Source organism: Etheostoma spectabile, chromosome 10, assembly GCF_008692095.1.
Source record: "Etheostoma spectabile isolate EspeVRDwgs_2016 chromosome 10, UIUC_Espe_1.0, whole genome shotgun sequence".
Taxonomy (NCBI): domain Eukaryota; kingdom Metazoa; phylum Chordata; class Actinopteri; order Perciformes; family Percidae; genus Etheostoma; species Etheostoma spectabile.
The window spans coordinates 22189504-22214835 of NC_045742.1; the positions used below are offsets into that span (position 1 = coordinate 22189504).

Sequence of the window (25332 nt, forward strand, 5' to 3'; positions counted from 1 at the left end):
AGCCAAATAATGAAGGCATGCCACTACTGCTGCTGAACAATATGGTGAAGATCCTGGAGCAGGATGAATGCATTAGTAGTAGTATAAATACAGATTATCAGGTGGAGTCACAATCACATCAGTTCTTTTCATTCCCCTTAAAAGATAATGCTGGTTTTATTTTAAATGTTATTATTAACCATTACCTTGATGAGCCTAAAACTAATCATTAATCTATTCTCTTAACAAGTTTTCTCTCTGTTGCTGCAACCTTCTTTTACATATGCCTCCAAACTATTAAATTCAATTATATGGTCATCGGGTGACATTATTTCAGTGCTATCAATACATTTCCTTTTCAATCTCTGAGCATAACCCTGATGTTGGACAGATGTTAGGCTGTGGGTCAGATGCAAACTTCCAGGAATACCATAGATCTGGTGTTGTGCCCATAAAGAGACAGGATTAAGAATGGCAATGTCCTTTTCCGTCATAGCTAGCTAACTACAATCATGGACCAAAGTGACAAAGACATGAGATTGGCATATCTGTTCAACTTGTAAGTGGTTTCACATCTGAGCACGATTACATGAATTGCTGGAGATAGTAGAAGGCTTTTTTAAATTGCCAGTTTTAGGAAATAATAATAAAAAAAGACGTCCCCAAATTCTAGTGTTGGAAAAGGCCTTTGTGATATTAGTCGCTCTTCTGAATAGCACTTTGAATGAATCAAGCAGCAGCGCCTTTAGACTTCAGAGCGCTTAAATGTAGAGTGCCGCGTTTATGCTGAGAAGCGCATTGGAGCCGCCATCTTGAAGCCACCAATGCTTTAAGCTAAAAGACAGAAAAGTGCTGCACTGCAGAGGGGTCACTGAGAATTAGCCACACAACCTTGTTGGCTCATTCAACCAATGGGAGAGCTAACACCCAGAAAGCACTGGTTTATGTCTGTATTGGTGGGTTGAGGTTTAGTTTATGCAGTCAATTTGTTGTCTATCAGTTTTGCCAGGGGAGAAGAGTAATAGTGTCATCATGGAGAATAATCAGTGAAGCGGAGCGCATTAGAGAGCAAGTGTTATTGAGCAATGTGTTACTCTTTCTTGTTACTTCCTGGGAGAGCAATTACTGTGTTTGAGTAACCAATGATTGAGACAAGACCCAGTAGCAGTGTGTGTAATTTATGAGCATCGTTGCATGCAAGAAGGTGCATTTGCTTCTAAAGAGCAGGGTTTTGTTTATTAAGTTGCTGTAAGTTTCAAAGGACGCTCTTCTGTGCCACAGTTTGCCTTGACTGGTGAGACACCTGAGCTGCAAAACACATTTTGAAAGCAAATAGAGGAGCAATGTTGCTATCACTGCTGCTGAGCAGTACCGTAACACAAATCCATCCATCCATGGAGGGCCTCCCTGCAGCTCACTGCCAGCAGCCCTCATCTCAACCACACACATACACACAAACAAACACATACAGACAGTATTTAACACTCCTTAAATCAATAGTTGATTAAAATATGAAAATATTTAATATTATTCATTCCGGGTCTGATGCCCTTTGTAATTATGTTACATCACTGGATGATGGGATCCTGTTGGAGTGTTGGTTTCACTCTACAGCCCAGCTCAGGAGATTCTGACTCAGTGATTTCTCATTTCTTTTTAGGCAGTATGAGATCTACCTTCTCTGAACGTACATGAATTCTCAACCTAAACTCTATTCAGGCGACCTACCCTCATTGCATTCAGTCGTTCAGTTAAAGTCATCCATCAGATGTACTGTAACATCTAACACCAAACAATTGAACTGCTTTGCCAGTAGAATCTTTTTATTTATTTTATTTTTTATTCAAAAAGCACAACATCTTTTTGTTTTGTTTCTTTACACACATATAAACAAATCACCCTTATTTCTCCAAAGCTCTACAATTAAACTTCCCATTGATTAAACATGCTAACTTTATGGATGAAATACTACACCAGGCTATGACATCTCACTACATTCCAGTTGTTTGTTGTTCCAGGACTTTCACAGGTTGGAGGAAAAACATTTGAGATTATAAACTGCAACTTAATCTTTATGAAGATTGAGGCTTCTTTTTGTTTTCACAGGTACATACAACTATGTTTAATCAACAAAGAAATGCCAAAGACGTTATCTGAGCAGGCAGGTACACAGACATGGTGGATTTAATATAACCCTGGAGGACATGAGGTATTCTACAGCTAAGATCTGATGAAGAGGATAGAACAGTTAACGCTGTTGACCGAAGAATCATTCCAAAAGATATTATGTAAACTCATTCAGAGCAATTTCTTTAATTCCCACCAATGCTCATTGTTAGTAATAAATAGCTGTTAAGTGTCAGCCTGTCCTAGTCTCTCATTACCACACCTTCGATATCGATATTTATAGCGATATTTATCACAATATATAATTTACTGCCAGTTTGAAGATTATCCAGATGACTGAAGTCTGAAGAAACCAGAGGGTTCCTAAGTTAAACTTTAGAATATAGCTTATTAGCATAAAAATAGAATAACAAAATCTACCAAATAACTGTGCAAACGTGGCTTGATTTAGAATATATTTTGTGAATGATGTTGAATAGTATCTAAATGTAAACATTTAACTTTGCAAACATGCTTAATCTGCATTAACAAAATAGTACAAGTTAGTAATGTAAATGCAAATAATGTAAATACAATTAAAAGCTGTGACTACTATGACATTCGCTTTTCATATGGGGCAATGAGAATTGTTGTTTTTCAGCCCAGCTAGTGCTGCTAACAGCAGAAGAACCACTAGGAAGTTGGACTAAACTTGTGGGCAGACTAATGTTAACATGGGTCGGCATTTTCAAACTCTCGTTGTGGTCGTCTTTTTAAGTGAACGAAAAGATTGGTTATGTTTCCCGTCTTGGTCGACGCTGACCGGCAGCGTATTTTGCTGACCGTGTTTATCTGCGCTTTGTCACTTTTGAGATATCCACACCACTTCCATATAATTGACGTTGTTACCTTTTTTGACAACAGTTTTCTCAGCTTTGGAGAACAATGCAAGTTCACTTTTGCCGTTGCTTTTATGCCCATGCCCCTCAGTTCCACTCATTTCTTCCTTTTTTTTTCACTGCTCAAACAATGCTCAGCGTTAGAAATGGGTGTGTACTTTGATGTGCAAGCCAAATGCTTCTTCTTCTATTGACGTTTTTTTGGCATGCATTACCATCAACTTCTGAAATGGGAGGGCGTTTATTTCTGCTGTGTGATAGGCTGTTAGATCTATCCATATCGAGTAAAATAAGTTCAAAGTTAATCATCGTTATGGACCTGAATTGTATTGCAGTCCCATATCAGGATTTTTGTATTGCCCAGCCCGAGGAGGAGGGTCTGGCTAACGGGTGACTCTAGGATCAGACCTTTAGGGGGGCTCAGCCCCCAATGAGAATGTGACACGGATACAGTGCCTTGCTCAGTAATTTCATTAGCCACTAATCTCTGAGCTAGCTACTGAACGTCAGCTGACGTTTTTTTGACACTATGATGGAACTAAATCTGACACTTTATAATTCACAGTGTAACATTCAACAATTTTAGTTGCCTACTTTTCAATTTGGGTTCCAATCTGCGCCATGAAATTACAAACTTCTTCTCTGGGGACTACCAACGTTAAACTTCACAACCACACTCCTGCTCTTCCTCAGACAGATTAGATAGAGACTCAGCCAGAGGCCGGAGTCTGGCTCAACCACCTCCGATTGACCTAAACTACATTTCTGTTAACCCTTTCCTTGACTGGGTTAAAGGTGCATAGCATCGGTGACAGACACACAGGATATTAAATCTGTTTCAAGCCCTTTAAACCTGTAGTTGTTTCTCCTCTGTCACTAACAGTTCACAAACTCTTACTTGAAGCACTTTTTTACTATCATACTTTTTAGGGGGGCTGAGATCAAATTTAGCACTGGCTCACAGGCTCACACCTATGGCTCACCAGGCTCTCACAAGAAATGTGTAGCTAATATGCACACTTCAATATTTCTTTTTACTCATCACAAATCCTAACATTATTGCAACATTGAACAACATTATTGCACACAAACAGGATACTTCAAAAACCTGATCATAAACGGGACTCATGTCCATGTAAACACTCTGATTTTTTAGAAGTGTGACTCTCAATGTAACAAATGTGGAATGGGGGAAAACCATTATTCTAAAAGTTTTTTTTATTTTGAAATGAAGCAAAGAGTGTGGGTAATGGTTAGTAAAAATTTAAACATTTTCTGGATCAAAGAATATGTTTAAAGATGAATATGAAATAAATACATAAATATTAAAAACTTTTTTCATGCCTAAACCGGTGCCATATAGGATATGTATAAAGATGTAAGATGCATGATGATGATATAATCTTTCAATTTGATTGAGTTCCATCATACAGAAATTGACTATTATCCTTTTAATGTCACACGGTGACATTTTCAACGTGAGATTATTTCATTGTGTATACTCAGACTTCAGTGGAGGAATCTTGTGGAATCCGGTTTATAAGACTGTGCTTTTCCTTTTCTCACACTTTACTGTTGTGAGATGTTTTTGTGAAGGTTCACTTTTATTTATTCTTTTGTTTTTCAAATGTTTTTTTCTCCAAAAATACTGTTGTGTGCCAAAGTGAAAAGCAATCAAGCAAAGACAAGACTTTGCCCTGTAGTGGCTTTCAGTTCAGAGGCCACATTTTGACCAAAAGGTCAAGGACTTCCCAGAGCAGAGATTAAACGACTACAAGCAGAAAGCCTGTTTGCACAGCACTAACATGTTGGCGCTTTAGTTAAACTGAGGTGTGAGGAAGAGCAGATAAGAGGGCGGTGTTAGCAGGTAACAAACTGCTCCACTAAACCCAGATAAATGACGATTGTACAACAGGACAGATTCTCTGCCTTAAAGCTCAATGTAAAAGGTCCTTTTTATTGGTTTTCATTATCATTTTTCTGAATAACTTTAACTACACACTGGTCATTTGAACACAATTCATTCCAGGGGAGTTTCAGCCTCTCCCCATTGTCCCTTTTACAGTAAGTAACACAAAATGAAAAAAATGGGCTAGGGTAAAGGATTTAAGTTGGCTTATTCGTCACCCTTTCATAGGGAATAAAATACGTAGATTAGCCCTATACGTTTTCTTAAATATTCCAAGAACAATCCTTATTAAAACTAGTCAGAACATGATTTCCTTAGGCCAAAGATTAAATCATCTTATAAGACTTCATCTTCATCTACAATAAGAGGCCGGTCAACCGTCAAAATGTATAACATCAAGTCAAATAGTATTTGGTTTATTAACAGCACTAATGGATACCTAGAATCTTAGTCCGGGCCAGAATTACAGTTTGATTTAAGAGATTGAGAAGGAGCAAAATGAAAAAATGATTATACAAATAACAGGCATTGCATAAGAGTAGCCAAAGGGCCCAAATGCTCCATTTTTTACTGTCATTAATCAAACATAGAAAATTAAGTAAATGTGTGTTTAGTGCTCTTGTTCTCCCACATTGTGTTTTATTCAATAAACCAGGGACAGCGAATTGCATTACTTTCACTGCAGCACAGACGATAGGCTACAGGTATATACTTTTGGATGGAAAGGGACAATATCCAGTAATTATACGGTTGCGTTCATGAAGATATTGATCTATTGTCCATGTACCTGTGGTCTCACATCCTTTATTATTTAACGGATTCCTCAGTCACGTTAATGGTCCTATTAAATGTGCTTTTAATATTATGAACAAAATATATGTAAAGACATATTTGATCTTATTTGGGGGGCATTTGCACATCAAAGGGCCTTTTGTCTACATTAGCTGTCTAGCTGTCCTTGAGCTTCAGGACAACAGAACTTATCTGAAAAACATTTAAATTCATGAAGCAAAAGATTATAGTTGTGAAAATTGATCTTAGCCTCACACATACTGTTTCATCTTGCAAAGCAACAATGTTTACCAATATATCCTTGGCTCGTCCATTTGAATAGTGCATGAAATGACATTTAGAATATGCCCTTTACTCTGCTCTACTCATTATAGGTAAGGCAAGCAGTGAGAAATGGCTTTGGATTATGTAAAATAGAGCTGTGTGACAGGAATCGAGCTGAGAAGTCCAAACCTTTGGCATTACCCCTCAGAGGAAAGTCCTGATGAAGGTGAATGGGAATAAGTATACAGTACACTTGTGAAAAAAATGCACCACCAACCTCTGCTATTATGCCAAGAAATGATTCAACAGAAACGTGGGAAAAAGGGACTCCCTTCTAAAGGGACTCAACTTGCAAAGCAGTGCTCGCTTACATCGTGCATGTATCTGTTTTTAGACTTACATACTGTTGAATTATGGCAAATTACTACTCTATCTTTCTAAACTAAAACATTTTGCCAACTCTCCACTCAAAAAACAGCTGATCTGAATAAACCTATTCTGCTATCATTTTTGAATTTCGCGGGGACACCGGCCAGACCTCCACCTGTTTGTCCAGCTAACGCTGTTACTTGTGCCTGAGCTAGGCACGGGGTGGGCACAAATGGTTCCTGCACATGGAGGTTGTTTCGCTCCCAGATGTCTTTGACAAACCTACAAATACAGCCTGATGCTGATTGGCCTAATTAAAGGAAATAACCCGTACTGTTTGATCCCAAACTTTAATTCCAACTATAATTTTGCAGCATCCCTGCTTCTTGTTTTGGTTGTTTTAATTTGCACTGATGGACTAGGCAGTCTGCTTCTTCACTTTTTTTTTTTTTAATCCTTTACCCAGCATCTACCATGGACCTGTTAATGTGTAAGTGAGTCCTAAACAATAACATGTGCCTGCCAATTATGTTCTAATTAATTATTCTGATGAATGATTGAATGATAATGGGATTGCATTTGAACTGAATGTCATTGGTCTGTATCTAAATTGTCTGGGTTTGTCTTTCACTTCCTGCTAAAGGCCTTTTCCACAGCGGACTTGTCATAGTAGGAAAAACACAAGGTGTTACTAATAACATTAACGATGGCTGTGTTCCATTCAAATGCCCCAGTAAACCATGGCAGTGTGACAGTGAGCCATCATACACAATACCAGAACCAATAAACTGAAACAGCTAAATGAAATACAGCCATCATTCATTTTATTATTTGCACTTGGGCTTTTTGTACTGTCAAAAATGTGCTCTGTGAGAAATGTCTATTGGACTATATTTCTGAAATATCCTGCATGTAATGTGGGAAAAAATATGGTTATATAGTTTGTCTGTATGAATGGATGTTATATTAAGGTCATTCGGTGGTGCCACACCTGAGGAGAGCAGATGTTCGAAGTTGTCAGTTTGAGCCATGTAGCAACATCTAGAAATGGTTGTCAGCACAGATCCCTTGTTGTCGAGGAAGTGGAACTTTTTATTGTTGTTGTGATTCTCTCTCAATACTCACATTACCCTAAACAGGCCACAAACACCATGTGATTGCATGTCAGACCTCAAAACACAAACAACATGTGTAATGTGATTGCACCTGTGATTGTGTGGGACATCTCTAGGCTGCACACACAAATACAAACTGATACACCTCACTGTCCCTTTGCCTCACAAGGGCTGAATGTTGTGTGGAAAATATCAAACTGTGATTTGTCTGTTGTGATTGCAATTATTCTATTTGGATTGCACGTGTCTACATTGTGTTAAAGAAGATAGAGTACATGTACCAAACATAATCACAAATGTACCATTTCTACATGAATAGAATCTGATAAAATAATGCAGTTGCTTGTTGTCGAAGTTCTCCCTAGGTTCAGACTATGTCGACGTTGATTGCTATTTTACTGGCCACCCATAATGAGACTGTTTAGCACTTTAGCTGTATGAGCTAATGTTAGCTTCACAGAATGGACGAGCTGCTTCACAGCCACAGTACCGATCAAGAACATTTAATGTGATTATCTCAAAACAAGGATGTGCTTAAAAGTTTAATTGGGTGATTCTATGGAACTAGAATTGTTTCTTTATTACGTGCGAGGGAAAAAAAAGTTATCACACTGATAGCAAAAATATTTTATGAGGAAAAAAAAAATGTGAGCGTTTTCATACCGATAGCAAAAAATTTCTCTCAAAATATTTTTTTAAACTCTCAAATATGTATTTTTTGCATTCAGTGTGAAAAACTCTTTTCTCAAAAAAGAGTTTCTCTCAAAACATTTTTCTTCTCGCTCTCAAAACCCAAGTCTTTGCTCTTGATTAATTTTTTGCTCTTGTCTCAGGATTTTTCAGGATTGTAAATATTATTGACACTGGCATGCAGAGGGCATATTATTAGGATAACAGCAAGTTTCATCTTTTTTATTTAGATTTCTTGCAAAACTAGTTGTTAAAATTGTTGGACTGACATTGTGAAAGTAAGTTTAGGAAGTCATTTCTATTCTACAGTAAAGTTCACTTTTAGAGCACAGTCAGTCTCCAGGAGATAGCTAGGAAACTGTGGGTGGGTTGAGTGCAGGGAGTTAAAATATGTTAGAGTGTGAGGTATGGTCAGGAAGAGGAGCAGCATGTGTCTATATTAAGGCGCATTTACCTAGCAAGTGACATTCTTTACCATGGTTTAGATGTCTTCTCGCAGTGTTGCCCACAAAGCATGACTGAACACAAGTACAGTGAGATTTCCCTTCCTCTTGATTGCGCTCTCGTTCCCTGTCTCCCCTTGCTTCCCCGCTGTTAGAATCTCTTTCACCTCATATAAACCCAGTTGGTAGGGAGGCAGAGCGGCAGTCTGCGGTAACACTGACTGTGTACCCTGCTTTTAAGTGGAGATGAGCAGCGGATCTGCCTCTACATGGAGCCTGGTTATATCTCTTAAACCGCATGAGGAGGAATGAAGAGCTGTTTAACGGATATCACAGCAGTTTTCTTCACACGTCACACTGGAAGTTTTAAATATAGCCTACTTTTGATATGACGGTGACTTTTAATAAAAAAACAACTTAAAAAAGGTAATTTTAGTAATCACGAGTTTCCTTTCGGTGTGATTTTACTGTGAGGCCATTCTTTTGAGATCCACATTGGGGATTTTAAAGAATGTGCTTGTAATGAGACATCACAGGCAGGAATCTTAAAAGATGATTTTTTTTCTTACTGTTGTGTGAATAAAAGGTCTGCTCTGACGTCAACGTGCTTCTCATTCCAACCAGGCTAATATCAATAATTTGTACCTGCAATTTATCCTCAGAAGAAACATTTCCCCTTTTCAAAAACAAAAACAATCTCATGTTGAGGCCTGTTAAAACCCCGGATGACCCTATGAAAGGCAGATGGAAACCAGCCGTTTTTAGTTTTTTCTAAATCAACCACTTAAATCAATTAGAAATATCAATTAGAGATATTTATAATTTAAAAGTATCTCATAAAATTGCAAAACAAGTGAATCATGTAACACTTATTTTGCTAATCGTTCTTTTACAGATAGATTATAGTACAAATAGCGAATATTATATGAAGCACCCACAGCTGTAAGTAAAGCTGTAGTAAATTATGCTAATACAAAAAAACAGTCTGGTAGCACTTGTAGGTTAAACGTACAATATGTAATTTTCTATGTATAGGGATCTCTCAATCAAAACAATGGATGGTAAACAAAGACTTTTGATGACGTTGTGAAGTTGCATGGAATTAAAGTAGTTGTAGTTTTTATTGTTAAACACCATTACCAGTTAGAATGTAACCGTTTATGGCAGTCCCTAATATAATTATGTTTTTCTTGACTTATTTCGTATGGGTAGCTGACCAGTTACCTAGTGAGCAAGCAAGCTAACATTGGCCAGCAGCTAAAACTACTATATCGCAATACATTTCATATGTCTGTTGTAACGTTACTTAACGACGCCGAGAGACTGGGTGATGGCTGGTTGAAACTCTGGGCCGGCGATGGCAGATGTTGTGCAGAAGATCTCCCAGCTGCCCGGAATAATCCCCCCCTTAACTTTTTTGTAATCTTAACGAGACGTTTTGGTGCTTAACCCACCTTTAGTTGGAAAATTGTTTACTGCTAAACGAGGCAGGGAGATTGTCGGCACAAACACTAGTAACACTAACGGACGTATCGAGACATTGTTCTGACTTGGTCTGTTTCCCGATGGTTCCATTAACTGCCATCAGCGTCGTAAGCACCCGGCGCTGAAATCAAGTTCTGGCCAGGGTCGGATTTTTGTAATGATAGCGCTGGCTACTAGCTAACGTTTTTCCATTACATGGTACCTGCTCGACTCTACTTGCATTTTTTGTTTTTCCTTAATGAAAAAAAGTCCCTGGTACCTGCCGACATGTGATTTAAAAAAAATAATGGTTTTAGTATCACCTCCATCGAGGTTCCAAGCAAGTTGAGGCTTCTTCTGGCTGTGGCAACATACAAATGCCGAGAATCAAAAAAGACACATCTTTGACGTTCTGTGTGTGTGTGTGTCACGCTAGGTCACGGCAGTTTCCTGTGGGGTTGCTGTGACAACCGGCCACGCTCGCCTCACACATGAGGCGGTACTAAATCTGCAATGGAAAAAGGAGGACGAGGCACCACGGCCGAGCCAAGTAGAGCTGGTACTAGCAGTGGGTAAGCACTATATATGTCCCAGGGATGCGGTCAGCTCTCATCCCAAATAAAGTCTCTTAGCACGGCTCTTAGCTGGCTAAATTAGCATTAGATTAGTCATCTATGTTCATACAGCTAACCTTACTGGTGAACCTATTTGTGGGTTAGCCCAGTGCTGTCAATTGTGGTCAAAATAATCGTGCTAAAAATAACTTTATGAGCCTATTGAACAACGTTTTAACCTTAAAATGTTGCCTACCAAGCATTAGCTACAACCAGCACATTGTAGTTACAATTGTAGAAACGCTAAGATGGATCTGTTGATATTAAAATGTATCAACAAATAAGGCCTCTGCTGTATTACTGTGTTGCAAAATGCCAAGTAATTGATGACAAAATGATACCGTATGGCAGAAAAAAATCAGCATTATGGTTACTGAGTCTAATCTATGACATTGTATGATTTGCAATTACTCTCGAACGTATCATTTAGATTGCCGTGTTTTGATGGAACTTGGACAAAAATATTATAGTTTTTGTTATCTCACCCCATTGCTATGATAATAATACAGTTGCTGAAATGAACTGTATGATAAACCATAGATGGTTGAGGTAGTAATTCCAGAACATTTACAAGCTTGCTATCACAGAAAAATGGTTTGAGGCATTTGTAAGAGGTCATGCTAAAATGGAACTGGAACTGAATTTAAAATAATTTTTGTGCCTTTTTTATTGCCAGGGTAAATGCAAGGCTGCCATTGGACCTAAGGCAATGTGTGTGCAGCTGAGCCAATGTAATATTTTGCCTTACTTTTGAGTGAACTTGTTTTTACGCATGCAGAGTTTGTGTGTGTGTGTGTGTGTGTGTGTGTTGTGTGTGTGTGTGTGTGTGTTGTGTGTGTGTGTGTGTGTGTGGTGTGTGTGTGTGTGTGTGTGTGTGTGTGTGAGAGAGACTGTCTGTTGACTGCCCCATTCTCTGTAATAGCGAATAAAGGGCAAACCCTGTACTCGTGTGGCTGGTGCTCTTCTGTCTGTGAGCGCCACAACAATGTTTTACTGAACTTTTTTGTGAACACCACTTATGAAAATTGTTTTCCCAGTTGCGATGATAGTTAAGCAGAAAAAGGTTAAATAATGAAAATGTCAGTACTACGTTTTTTTCAGATGAATGTTATGCATAACCTTTAGAACACCAAAAGGGAAGTGTGAGAACCCTTACTTATCTTATCTCTTCTGGTGTGGTTGTATCAGTTATAGAAAATCATCCTGCAACACTAGTAAGAGAGGATGGAAACGATTCTGCAGCCTGCGGACTCCAGAGAGATCACGGCTGTACTTTGTTGAAGTTATGTTTTGTTTGCTGACTGTTGCCAGATTGCCCCATTGTTAAAGAAACCATGCCATACTGGCAAAGAGTGTCCACAATGATTTATGTGTGACTCTAACAACACTTTAAATTTACAAATAAATTGGCTGAGTTTTGTTGTTATAGTTGCTAACCAAAGGCCTGTTTCCGGAGCTGGCGCCCGCTCTCTTCCTGGTGAATTCACTAGCTAGCGAATTCTTGTCCCACAGTGGTCTTGTAAACAGTCATTTCGGGGACCCATTTAAGTGTGGTTTCCTAAGAGTGGGGGTAGTTTCAGCTGAAGTAGACTTGAACAATTATAGACACGTCTGGGGCACTGAGGTGCCAATCAAAAACCAATGGGGCACGATTACACAATTACGCAAATAACTTTTGAGATCATCATCATCATCTTTAACTGTGTGTATGGGTTTGGGTCGCCAGGGCATCAGTTCCAGTAGGGGACCCCAAACTTATATATAGGTATAAAAAATTGTAGTTTTCATACCAAAAGATGGTGTACGGCCAAAACTTGTAGTACCCACGTGCAGAAAGGTTCCCATGTATAAAATCAGGCGTACGGCAGATTCCTTTTATACATCACAATCAATGAGAACAAGCCCTTACCCTAACCCTGTGCTTTGGTGGCCGCTGCTATGTTGATTGTAAACAAGGAGCGGTTTGGTTGCTTCCCTATCGTCATTGTGTTAAACCCGCCAATAGCGTGCCGGGTAGGTAAGCCAGTTTGTGATTGTTTCTCGCAAAAATGTGAACTGAAGCAGGAGAATTAAACGTGCAGGTTTCCAGACCGAGCTGCAGGGCAAAATCATATCGCCGGCAGAGTGGGCAGGGTTTACCCAGTCTATCCCGGATGTCATTCTTTGTCCAATCACAACGGGTAATCCCGCTGCAGACGGGAAAAAAACGTCACCGACTGTGAGGTTGAGGTGCTGATCGCGGAGATAAGGGAGATGTTTGCTTTGGAGGTTTGTCATCTTGGATCAGCAATAAAAGAAAATCCCCAGCGTGGTAAATGGTGACCGGGCAGTGAATGCACCAAACCATGGCAGAGGAAAAAAAAAAAAAAGGTCTAATGTCAAAGTGGAAATAAAGACAATAGTGGCAGCGCCACACCAGTTACCGAACAACATGCATTTCAGTGTCAGTCCAAATTACGCACAATACGCAGTTTTAAAGCAGTTTGAAGTGTTAGTACGCTCAGTGAAACAGTCCATGTGTGGGAGACCCAGCTCAGGAGGTGAAAAGGTTAGTAAGGCCAGCGTCTACACAGCAGGTGACAGTGTCCATGAATCCTCTGTGCCACGCGTGGATGAAATAGTAAATAAGACCACAGTAACCGAAATATATGTGCAGAATCAAGACCAAGACACCAGTGTTTGGTGGACCGGGTCGGGGTCATTTCCTACACCTTGTTCACTTACAAAGCCTACAAATCATCCACGGGATTATTTACGCATCACATGAGTTTGCTCACTCAACACAGCATTTATCCTGCGTAGATGGATCCGTGCGTCCCGTCTCCTGTACACCATGACTGTCTGAGCTTTAGCAACTATAGACTCACACACACTAATGCATTTTTATGTGTCAATCTTTTTGTTGAACAGTTAGTAGATATTGCACTTGTGGGAGAGACAGGATGACTGAAAGTATTTCCTAAGTGGATTTTTCATTAATTTCCCACCCTCATGTTTAACAGAGGTTAAGTAGCCTGCAAATTAAACAAGTAATAGTGTGAAAGATGTGAAACATTATCCATATAAATTGTCAAACTTTTAAGGAGTGTTAGTGGATATAATTATGGTTTTTCATAGACGTCACAGACGTATACATGCCAGTAACCAAAGTGGAAACTTTATCTTGTAATGTTCGGGGAGTTTTTCGGCATGTTACAGAGCCAGAAAAGAATATGCGGATGACTCGCAAAAATCCTTAATAATCAATAAATCACACCGTGTGCAGGAAAACCAGCGTACGTAAGCTTTTTGTGTGCAACGTTTATACAAGAAGCCCCTGGTCCTGGGTCTTCCCCGGGGGCTTCTCCCAACTGGACACGCCTCAAACACCTCCCTAGGGAGACGCCCAGAGGGCATCCTTACCAGATGCCCAAACCACCTTAGCGGGCACCTTTTGACGCAAAGGAGCAGCAGCTCTACTCCGACTTCCTCACGGATGACTGAGCTCCTCATCTTATTTCTAAGGGAGGCGCCAACTACAAAACCATTTCGGCCGCTGCCGTAAGATGATTTTACAATTTTCTTTTTCTTCCTATGAGCCTTTAATGATGAGGTACTTGAACTCCTTCACTTGGGGCAAGGACTCATTCTCTACCCAGGGTAGGCACTCCATCAGTTTCCTTTAAAGGAGCTAATCCTTATCCCTGTCGCTTCACACTCTGCTGCGAACCGACCCAGTGAGTGCTGAAGGTCACGGACCCCATCATCTGCAAAAAGCAGCAACGGAGTTCCTAGCCCATTGAACCGCAACCCTTCCCCACCACGACTAGTGTACGTAAGTGATAATGTAGAGCAAGCTGGTCATTATAGCAAATACAACCCTTACTGGGTCACACATGCTCTACATTTTGACGCTTATTGCACTGCTACTTACCAAATTAATCATTTGACGCTTAAAAGGACTGTATTGATTCCGCTAAAGAAAATAGTCTATTACATCTCTACGGTTAGGACACTACTTCCATAGCAACTTAAACTCTGTAGCTCACATTAAACTAAACATTTCCATTGATGGTGAAGTGATGCAAGGTGAATAGGACTTCTTTGGGAATATTGATGTTGAGGTTTCTGTCCTTATTCATCTTGGTTTTTTGCCCAGGCGCTGCAGTTGACACACCTGGGAACACAATGCTATAATATAACTATTGTCACTTCCCCTGAATTTACTGTGTAGCGATCATAGCTTGTATATAAAAAGATGTTTTGGTAGGCACTCACCACATCTGCTGCCGTTGCCTGGATCCTCAGGCTACCCTCACATCTGTGCCCCGTCAGAGACATTATCTCCCTACTCTCAGGACCAGCCTGAAAGAGGAGCTGAACCAGCGAGGCTGAAAAGTGTGATAGCCCTGAATTAGGCACACACTTTGGGCCCCCTTTTTAAACGGGGAAACTACCACCCTTGTCAGCAACTCCTTGGGGCACCGTCCCAGACGTTCATGCAGCGTTGAAGAGGCGTGTCTTCCAAGACGGCCCCTCTACACCCAAAGCTTTTAGCATTTTGGACGGATCTCATCAATCCCTGGGACTTTGCCACTGTAGAGTTCTTCTAAACATCAAACAAAAAAAGAAGTACCGTGGTGGCCTGAAGAAGGCTGTTTGTGCCGCTATGCATAGGTTGCTTCTCCCTATGTCTTTTAAATTTTCTATTATGAAATAGCCAGGAAAATAAAATCTTTTTAAATAATTTTGAAGAAAGTGCCTTGGATTTCCTTTTTTTTTCTTTTCTATAAAAAAGACTTTTAAAGTTTTGTTGAATTATATTGACACAAATCTGTCCGCAACTTCAGAAGACACTATTAAAGGAGAATTCCGACCCATTTTTACATTAATCTTGAACGTCATAAATATGTGTGTACTTTTGATTGGAGAAAAAAAAAAAAAACGACCCGAATTGGTAACAGTTTTCAACTCAGACGTTGTTTAAATTCACCTACCCTGGTCCCTGTCTCGATCCTGCCAGCAGCTGGTAGCTTGTAGCTGCTAGCTGCCGTCAGGGTAGTGTGTTCAGCAGGGCGTCTGTGATAATCATCCCAACAACAATCCACGGAGCAGCGGTGATGTGGCTATGTCCTCCAGAGGACATGTCTTGATTCTCCTCTAAAAAAAAAAATGGCAGCACGGAGCGATCTGCACACTGTTTCCCTTTTCCTGCTACAACGGGACTTCAGCTTCCTTCTCTAACGCAAGCCACGTACATAATGTACTCATGTACGTAAACATTTGGCCCGTTTCTATAGGTACAGTACATAGTCACTGATATGATCATAACCACTACAGTGCTCAATTACTCAATTATATAATATTAATAATACTTAATAATAATAATTTGTTAAAAATAATTTGTTTTTGTTGCGAAGCCACGACCTGTCCTCTGGAGGACATAGCCACACCACCGCTGCTCTGTGGATTGTTGTTGGGATGATTATCACTAAAGCCTGGCTGAACACACTAACCAGACGGCAGCTAGCAGCTAGCACCGCACTATTGTTTTTTGGAAGGGGAATAAACTTCATGACATAACCTGTCCTCTGGAGGACACTGCCACACCATCGTCGGGTTTTTTCAATCGAAAGTACACTCATATTTAGGAAGATCAAGATCAACCTAAAAAAATCGGCCGGAATTCTCCTTTAATACATACGCTTTTGCCGGTAATACATGCTAATTTTCTGCCCACCCCCTATTCTGACTTAATGGATGCAGACTGCCATTTGCCCCCTCTTTCAGATTTCATTTTTCTCCACCTCCGCTATCTAGTTTAAGGGCTCCGTCGCTGCTTCCTGGGCTTAGCGCTGCGCAAGACAATTGTGAATGGTTTAAGAAAAAATACAACCAGCATTTTCTCACTATAGCAGAATGATAATGGGTGCAGCTAGACCTTTCTCCAGAGCTGACACAGGGCTGTGGCGATAGGTCTGGCTTTTGCAGGGAATTTCTTAGGAGACGTTAAAAACCGCCTTTTAATACCGTAAAGTAATTGGGAAGAAGTCAACGATCCTATACCACAGATGTAGATGATGTAAAAAATGTTATTTAATAATTATCTATTTTGAGAAGTTAACTAATTACGGTAAGTGTAGCTTATTCATGCTGTTCATTAAGACATCCGGTACCATGGCCTCCAGTAATATTGACATCAGACAGCTGCCTGGATCGTACCACATACACCAACCGGGCGGAGCAGAATGTCACTTCAACAGCATGCAGATACCCTCTAGCCATGACCCTATTTGGATTGAAGTAGGTGCAATGCAGCATGGCAGAAGCTGCTCCATAGTTTTGGCTCGACTGCCTTCAGCTATCCAGAAAAAAAAGAATTAGCTCTTTGGAAAGTCTCCAAGCAAAAAAAATGTAAGTGATAAGAAGTGCAATATAGGAAGAATAGCCTTTTTGCTGCAGTCTGTGCTCCGAGAGCTTCAGAGAGCAGTATGTCAACAGACCAGATGCAGCAGCAGACATGACTTGCATTAGTTACTGAAGCAGAACTTAGATTTATATCAGTCATTATAAGCACAGTGAACACAGGTTGTAGCCTTGCTGGTTTAGTTCCAAGATGCGTGGATGAAAGTTACTAGTTCAGTGTTCACCTGAGAGCTTCTTGAAAGCTGTTAGAAACAAGAGATAACAGGGGTGTGCATCTCTCCCTTATAACATGATGTAGAAAGATGTGCTATGATACAGTTTAGGGACAATACATTTCATTATGGAACGATTCAGTGCGATTTGATTCAATGCTACACCGATTCTGTGCAATTCAATGTTTTACGACTTAATCTGATACATATTATGACATTTGTGTAATATAAACACATTCATTTTCTATTACAAATTAAAAGAAGCATATTCAATAAAAGAAGCATTGCCTAGCTTCAAATAATAGAAGGTAACAGATGTAATAACATGCAATTACCAAGGTGATAACCAGGAATGGGTTTGATAACGTGTATATCTGGGTAGTGGTAATATAGTTCTATTAATATTGTAATAACATGATAATAATGGGGTAATATCTGATGTTTTCACAGTATTAAAGCCTACTATCAGCGTAATACCTTCCAAATGAGATAAAACTTCTTGGAATTTTAAATTGTTAATTACCATTTTATAATGCTGAAATGTCTCCACCCTTTATGTTTCAAATATTTCCCTTTTTTTCCAAGGTAGTACTTTACAAATTATATATTTAATCTTGTCTGTTTAAACACGTCTGGTATTTTCTGTGTAACAACCACGAATCAGTGGTGCAAAATGCAAAACTGCCTGTTTTTATTTAATTACATGGTAATATTAGAATAGCAGAGGTGTAGAGATTACCTGGAAATGCTTCTGGTAGTTTCCAGGTAATCTCTTCACCTCTGTTATTCTAACATTACCTTGGAATGTGTCTTGTCCTGCACGCACGTAACCCTGTGCAACCTGACCAGCAGCCAAACACCTTCCACCATCAAGCACTGGAGACTGGGATTATCATAACTCAGTTTATTTGACTTACAAAGGGTGAAACTGGGATGAAACACAATGACCAGTTCTATCTAGCTATCTGTCTGGCTATCTGTCTTTGTCTGTCTGTCTGTCGCTGAAAACTATAGTTTTCAGCCCAAAAGTGGATCAGCGGCTGGGTTTTCTCCAGCATCAATGATACAGGACAGAACATGCAAAGCACGTATCAATATCTCCAAAGTAAGTAGTGTTATGCACTGATATCAAACGAAATTTGCTGCTAATGGAGTTTAGTCAAACTTTAGACATGCATGGAGTTTATTCAGTGAAGAGAAATGCGAGCATGTTCTGTAAATCAGCGACATATTGCCAATATACATGTACAGGACTGTGTAGAGCACAAAACAAGACTGTTGTAATTTTTAAATCAAGTATTTAAGCCAAAAATACTTACATTTATGGAACTCTCTGGTTGATCTTGCCACCATTGTGGCCGGTTGCGCAGTGTATTCTGGGTACCCCTCGGTTTCAAGTAAGCTCGGGACTTTGCTTGGTTTTAAGGGTTATGTACCCCTTCCCCTTAGCCCTACCCCTGGATCAAAATGAGAATTGGGATTACAGTAGTCCAGTATGGAAGTAACAAATGCATGGGCTAGCTCTTGGTAGGTGGTGTTTGATGATGCCGGTTTGATGAACAGTGACAACAATTACTTTAGTATAATAATGTATACTTTATTAGTCCCGCAAGGGGAAATTACAATTTATACTCTGTTGTTATTATACACATTACACACAGGCCTGAATTACACACACACACACACACACAGTACCTATTCATGCACTAATGGAGAGATGTCAGAGTGAGGGGGCTGCCCATGGAAAGGCGCCCCGAGCAGTTGGGGGTTCGGTAGATAATGGATGGAAAGATAATGGAGCTATGACTAGAAATAGTAGTTGTAGTAGTTCATGGTGTAGCTGGGCATCTGCAGGGCATTACAGGGTTTAGCAGGGCACCGCAGAACATAGCAAGGTGTAGCAGTGCATAGCATTGCGTGGAGGACCACGGCGACAGCTGCAACCATGATTTAGGTGCCACCCTAATTCAAATAAAGTGCTAGGCAACAGAAAACATATGGGCCCTGGGGAATAAGCTCCCCAGAGCTAGGTTAGTAACACACATTTCTGGGACATGGATGCACACAGATGGAAAGGGAGAGGAGAGAGGAGCTCACTGTGTCAAAGGAAGGAAGTCCCCCGGCAGTCTAAAACTATAACAGCATAATTAAGAGCTGGTGCAAGGCAGACCTGAGCCAGCTCTATTAGGGTTGGTAGATGAGTCTGACAACTATGAAGAGAAGCAGAGAAGAGAAAGGGTGCTGTGTCTGCAGCTATACACCCTCCCCCGTCAGTCTAGATGAATGCTGCAACTCCTCACTCCCTAACTAAAAGTTTTATCAAAGAGGAGAGTTAAGTTTACTCTTAAATGTGGTGATGATGTCTGCCTCCTGAACCCAGACTGGGAGCTGGTTCCACAGTAGAAGACCCTGATATCTGATAGGTCTGGCTCCCATTCTGCTCTAGAGACTCTAGGAACCACAAGTAACTCTGCATTCTGGAAGCACAGTGTTCTAGTGGGACTAAGGTACTATGAGCTTTTAAAGATAGGATTGGTTGTAGACCATTTAGAGCTTTGTAGGTTAGGAGAAGGATTTTAAATTCATTCCTGGATTTTACAAGAAGCCAATGCAGAGAAGCTAATACAGGAGAAATATGAACTCTTTGCTTAGTTTTTGTCCGGATATGCGCTGCAGCATTCTGGATCAGCTGGAGAGTTTTACGGGACTTATTTGAGCATTCTGAAAGTAAGGAATTACAGTAGTCCAGTATGGAAGTAACAAATGCATGGGCTAGTTTTTCTGCATCACTTTGAGACAGAATGAGCCTAATTTAGGCAATGTTATGAAGGTGGAAAAAGCTGTTCTCGAAGATAATTTTAAGTGGGTGTTAGAGGATATATCAAAATAACTCCTAGATTTCTGACAATAGTCCTGGAGGCCAGGGCAATACCATCCAGAGAAGCTATATTTTTATATAATAAGGTTCGGAGTTGTTTAGGGCCCAGCACAAAAACTTCAGTTTTGTCTGAGTTCAACATCAGAAAATTGTATGCCATCAATGAATTTATATCTTTAATGCATGCTTGAACTTAGCTAACTGACTGGATTTGTCTGGCTTGATTGATAGGTATAATTGGGTGTCATCCAACAGTGAAAGTTAATTGAGTGTTTCCTAATAGTACTGCCTAGAGGAAGCATATATAAGGAGAATAGAATTGGTCCAAGCACAGAGCCTTGTGGAACGGCATGGCATGGCATGATTTTAGTCTGCCTGGTGGTTTTGTTAACATTAACAAAATTGATCAGAGAAATATAACTTAAACCAGCTTAGTGTAATGCCAACTGCCTTTAATGCCAACTAAATGTTCTAGTATCTGTAACAAGATGGTATGTTTAATAGTGTCAAATGCAGCACTAAGATCTAGTACAAAGTACAGAGACAAGTCTTTTGGCTGAAGCAGTTAGAAGGTCGTTAGTCAGTTTCACCAGTGCCGTCTCTGCTATCATGCTTTCTAAATCCAGACTGAAAGTCCTCAAACTATTCCTATTTAGAAAATCCCATAACTGATTAGCGACTACCTTCTCAAGGATCTTGGAGAGAAAGTAAAGATTAGATATAGGTCTATAGTTGGCTAAGACCCTAGGATCGAGGGTGGGTTTCTTCAGAAGAGGTTTTATCACAGCTACGTTAAATGACTATTAATAAAGACATATTGATAATCTCATATTAATAATCTATTCATGAAGTATTAACCACCAGTAATGCTTCTTTAAGTAACCTTGTTGGGATGGGGTCTAAGAAACAGGTCGATGGCTTAGCTGAATATATTTATTGTTGCAGGTCTATGGGATAAAAGCAATTTAAGTATTTGTCAGGTCTTGTAGTTCTTTCTAGCAGTCCTGCGTGTAAAGGTTAACCATTAGAATTTGAGGGCAAGAGGTGGTAAATTTTTTGCTAGTTTCCTTTGCTTCATCATCTTCTTTCTGAGGGGAGCAACAGAGTCTAATGTCGCCCGTAGCGAGGTCGTAGCAAAATCTACAAAATTATCATTTTGGGAGGGCCTAACATAAGAGTCCTGTTATATTAAGGCACAGCATTGCATTAAATGCTGTTGGTTATCTTCCTTAAATTAAGCTATAGCACTGTCAGATATACATCTAGTGTAGAAGCTTTTATTTAATTTTATCTAGTCTGATAGTAGGAATTTGAAAGTGGTCTGATAATAAATGATTCTGCGAAAATACTATTAAATCTTCAACTTGGATACCATTTGCCAGCACAAGGTCGAGGGTGTGTGGCCTTATGCACGCTTTGAATGAAACCAATTGAATTCAGTAGTGAGTTGAAAGCAATACTGTGGCTATTGTTTTTGGCTATTAAAATCACCTACAATAAGTACTTTGTCTGATTTAAGGACTACACCTGATAAAAACTCAAAGAATTCAGATAAAAATTCAGAATATGGATCTGGAGCTCGGAAAACGACAACAAATATAATTGGCTGATATGTTTTCCATGTTGGATGTTGTATATTAAAAACAAGGCTTTCAAATAAGTTATGATTTAGTTTAGGTTTAGGATTAATTAACAGGCTTGAATCAAGGATGGCTCCAATTCCTCCTCCCCGGCCAGAGCCTCGAGGAATTTAAGTATTATTATGACTGGGAGGAGTGGATTCATTTAGACTAACATATTCTTCATGGCACAGCCATGTTTTGGTAAGACAGAATAGATCACTTTGATTACCTGATATCTATACTGTTCTATCAATGCAGTGGTAGATTTAATTCCAATTATGGTGTTAAGTAAAGCTGGAATGGAATAACAGAGAAGCGCGTAGCACTGCACCTCTGATTACTGATATCAAACTTGGGTTGTCATGGTTTATGACCGATAATAGACTTGGTCAGATTTCTTGATATGAGAGCAGCTCCATCAAAAGTGGGATGCTGTCTCTCCTAATCAGACCAGGCTTTCCCCAGAATGCCCTCCAGTTATCTACATAGCCCACATCATTAGCTGGGCACCACCCCGACAGCCAGCGGTAGGCGGATGACATGTGGCTGTACATGTCATTGCTGATCAGGTTTGCCAGGGGTCCAGAGAAAACTACTGAGTCCGACGTTGGGCTCGTTCGAGATGAACTGTGCCTCGCCTGTAAAGTGGACGAGAGCAGGCGGCAGCAGCCGGGGGAGGTGACAAAAATCCGCTTTCGAGTCGGACAATTTCCAGCCGATTTCAGCAACCTTCAGGCTGAACAGGAAGCGACAAAAACACTGTGGTGCAATTCCGATTCAATAAAATGTTATCAGACCCACATATCAGCTTGTACACAGTGTCTAGTTGTTTTAATTATGACAATGTCAAAATACTTTACATACGATCTGTTGCTGATGTTAATTAACAACACACTGTAGATGGTCCGTGATCTGACCACATTTAGTCTCTCTGACTTCTAAATGCAACTATCAGTTCTGTACAGAATACGCCTTTAAATCAGACAAATAGCAATTTAAATCCATCCGATTCAAAATCAATAAAAAGTTTATACAAAACGTCATCATGTTGAGTCAATTGTGAACCAATCAGCTGTTAAGTCAGCTGAGAGGCCGGCGTTTCCCAGCATGCTCTGGGTCCGCCTGGGTCGTGCAAACTGCATTAACAATACAATCTGTTCAATAACTTAAACTCTTACAATTGCTGATTAATAGGCCATGTTAAATGTTAATAGAGCAGAAATAAGCCAATTTAAACATTGTAAACATTAGAGCAGAGAGCGAGAGCAGATGGAGTGCCAATCTACAACAACCTGGTTGTGCCGACCAGAAAGAATGCAAAAAGGGGAAAATTACACTCAGCCGCAAAACTTTATGAGCGATTGCTCTTTAATACAATTAGCGCAATATCTTTCGTGAATTGGACCTTGAGATGTGGCAGATTGCCAGCAGGGCTTAAAGTATTCCGGCACCGTGCCGGAACTCCGGCGTGCGGCCGTGACGAAAAAATAAAAAAAATAACTTGGGAACTTGCTTGTGGTTTTATATTTTCGAGTCAATTGATTTCACCTACCAATCGTATGAGAGGAACGCATCTCTAACTAACGCAGAGCTGAAAGTACTCGGGCATGGTGCCAGATTTCTGGGGTATGACTACTTTAGAAAAATAAAAGTCCACATGGGATTTGTTTTTGATGCGCTAAGATTAACCAATCATCAAACTTCCACCTACCAATGAAACAAGCTTTAGCCAATCAGATGCAAAATAGGGCAGATCCTTGCCAAAAAGCAAAAGTGTGGTGTGTGGTCTCCGTGGTAACGTGGCTAAAATGTGGATACAGCTTTAGTTGAGTAAGGAGTTAAAAACAAATGGCGCTGGGCATGAATAGAGGACGAGGAAAAGGGTGGAGACGGGAAACCATTTAGCACGTCATGCCTCAAATTGAGTACCTGCAGCGTCTGTTCAAGGAAGATACTCACTAGCTAAGTTTCCATCAACTTGTCAATCAAATTATCTGAAGTTCGTACTGACGTCACATGCTGTGTTGCAATCAAATTGGTACATTGAATCAATTTTAGACATTTTAAGGTGTTTCCCTTCGTTTTCGCACTGAATCCCACAACATTCAAGCAAACATTTTCAAACAAAGTTTTTTCTAGACAAAATTGGTCGCGTAGTCTACCAAACAGTGATCAATATGGATCAAGTTGTAGTGCTTATGTGCCAGCTGATAGCGACATATCAAGCTTTAATAAGAAAACAACAACGCTATCAACACATTGCTATGAGGATTTGGATGCAACTTGACTTTTATTTTCCCTCAAGACAACTCTCTTTTTTTGAGACATGTCTCGCGGTTTGAGCACCTTCCATTTACTCTGGAGGACGTCCCACGGCTTGTCCTAACCTTTGTTGGCCGTTTCCTTCACGAGTTCCTGATTCCTAATGATTAAATTCAAAAAGCCTCTCGTCTCCTCGTTCGTCCACTTACATCTGTCTTTGTTGACACCCGCCATGTGTGCAAACAGAGAGGAAATGCTGGGCGCAAATGAACTAAAACTTTTTCTTCGTTTTGTGGCGGGTTACAACCATATAAAGACCTAAAACTTAATTGCAATTCATTATTTATACGGCGAATAACGTTTTCATCAGAGTTTATCTCATAAGCCGTATATAGATCAAGATAAAATCTGATGAGACCGAACGTATTTCCTTTGAATCAATATTCATGAAATTCGATTGAATTTTATTGTTTCCATAAGGCATTTTTCATTCAATATCACTTAATTTGCATAAAAACGCGTGGATGGAAACATAGCTATTGTACGGCAGCAGCGGTAAGAAAGTGCTTGCTAGTCATTATATGCTAGTCACAAAGCTTCATTCCTGCCACTGCGACTGTGCCTTCACTGACCATCCGTGTTTGTGATAAAAACAATACGTGTGTGCACGTTCATACCGGAACACGATTTGTCATTAACGATGGCCGCTGTGTAAAAGCTATCTTTAGCCCAAACTGCCTCGACAAAGCTGTCTGTTAGGAATCAGCATGGCCGTTATTTAAACATAACAGCCTTGTTCCAGAGTTTAGACCTCTGGCTACATGAAAAGAGAAACAAAGCAAAGTTTTTAATAAATGTACATGAAGCAACTAATGTCAACATGGACAAAATTAGCTTTTTTGATGATGACCTGGCCAAAGTAACAACACAACATCTAGAAAGTTTTGTTTTCACAAAGATTCAATGTAGGATTATAATATTATTGCAATATGAAAATCTACATTGACTCTTAATTTAATATATGGTTGGAAGAAGTACAAATTTATACAAAACTTTTTACTTCTTAAAAATGATGACTTTTTTTATTGTGTTATGTAAGAAGGACTTTAAATGTTTTGCCAGTCAAATTAACAATGCAATTCATGGTGCTATCAGCGTCCGCAATCCATGCATTGGCCCCTCAGAGTTTATTCCAGAGGCTTGTTCCAAAGTTTGTAATATTACATTAGTTTGTGTGTAAAGTTTAAAAGTCCCTGGCAAGTTGCTGTATGCTGAGAAGAGAGATGTTCCTTGAAGTATCCAAGACTAA

General features: G+C 39.8%; 1 long non-coding RNA gene across 1 annotated transcript; it reads right to left on the bottom strand.

Moving 5' to 3' along the window:
* Positions 1-2653: 2653 nt before the first annotated feature.
* Positions 2654-20831, bottom strand: LOC116697152 (uncharacterized). Its single transcript, XR_004333939.1, has 3 exons — positions 20820-20831; positions 9891-9900; positions 2654-2854 (listed from the first exon to the last, which is right to left on the bottom strand). It is a non-coding gene; the product is annotated as an uncharacterized LOC116697152 (long non-coding RNA).
* Between the last annotated feature and the right edge of the window lie 4501 nt (positions 20832-25332).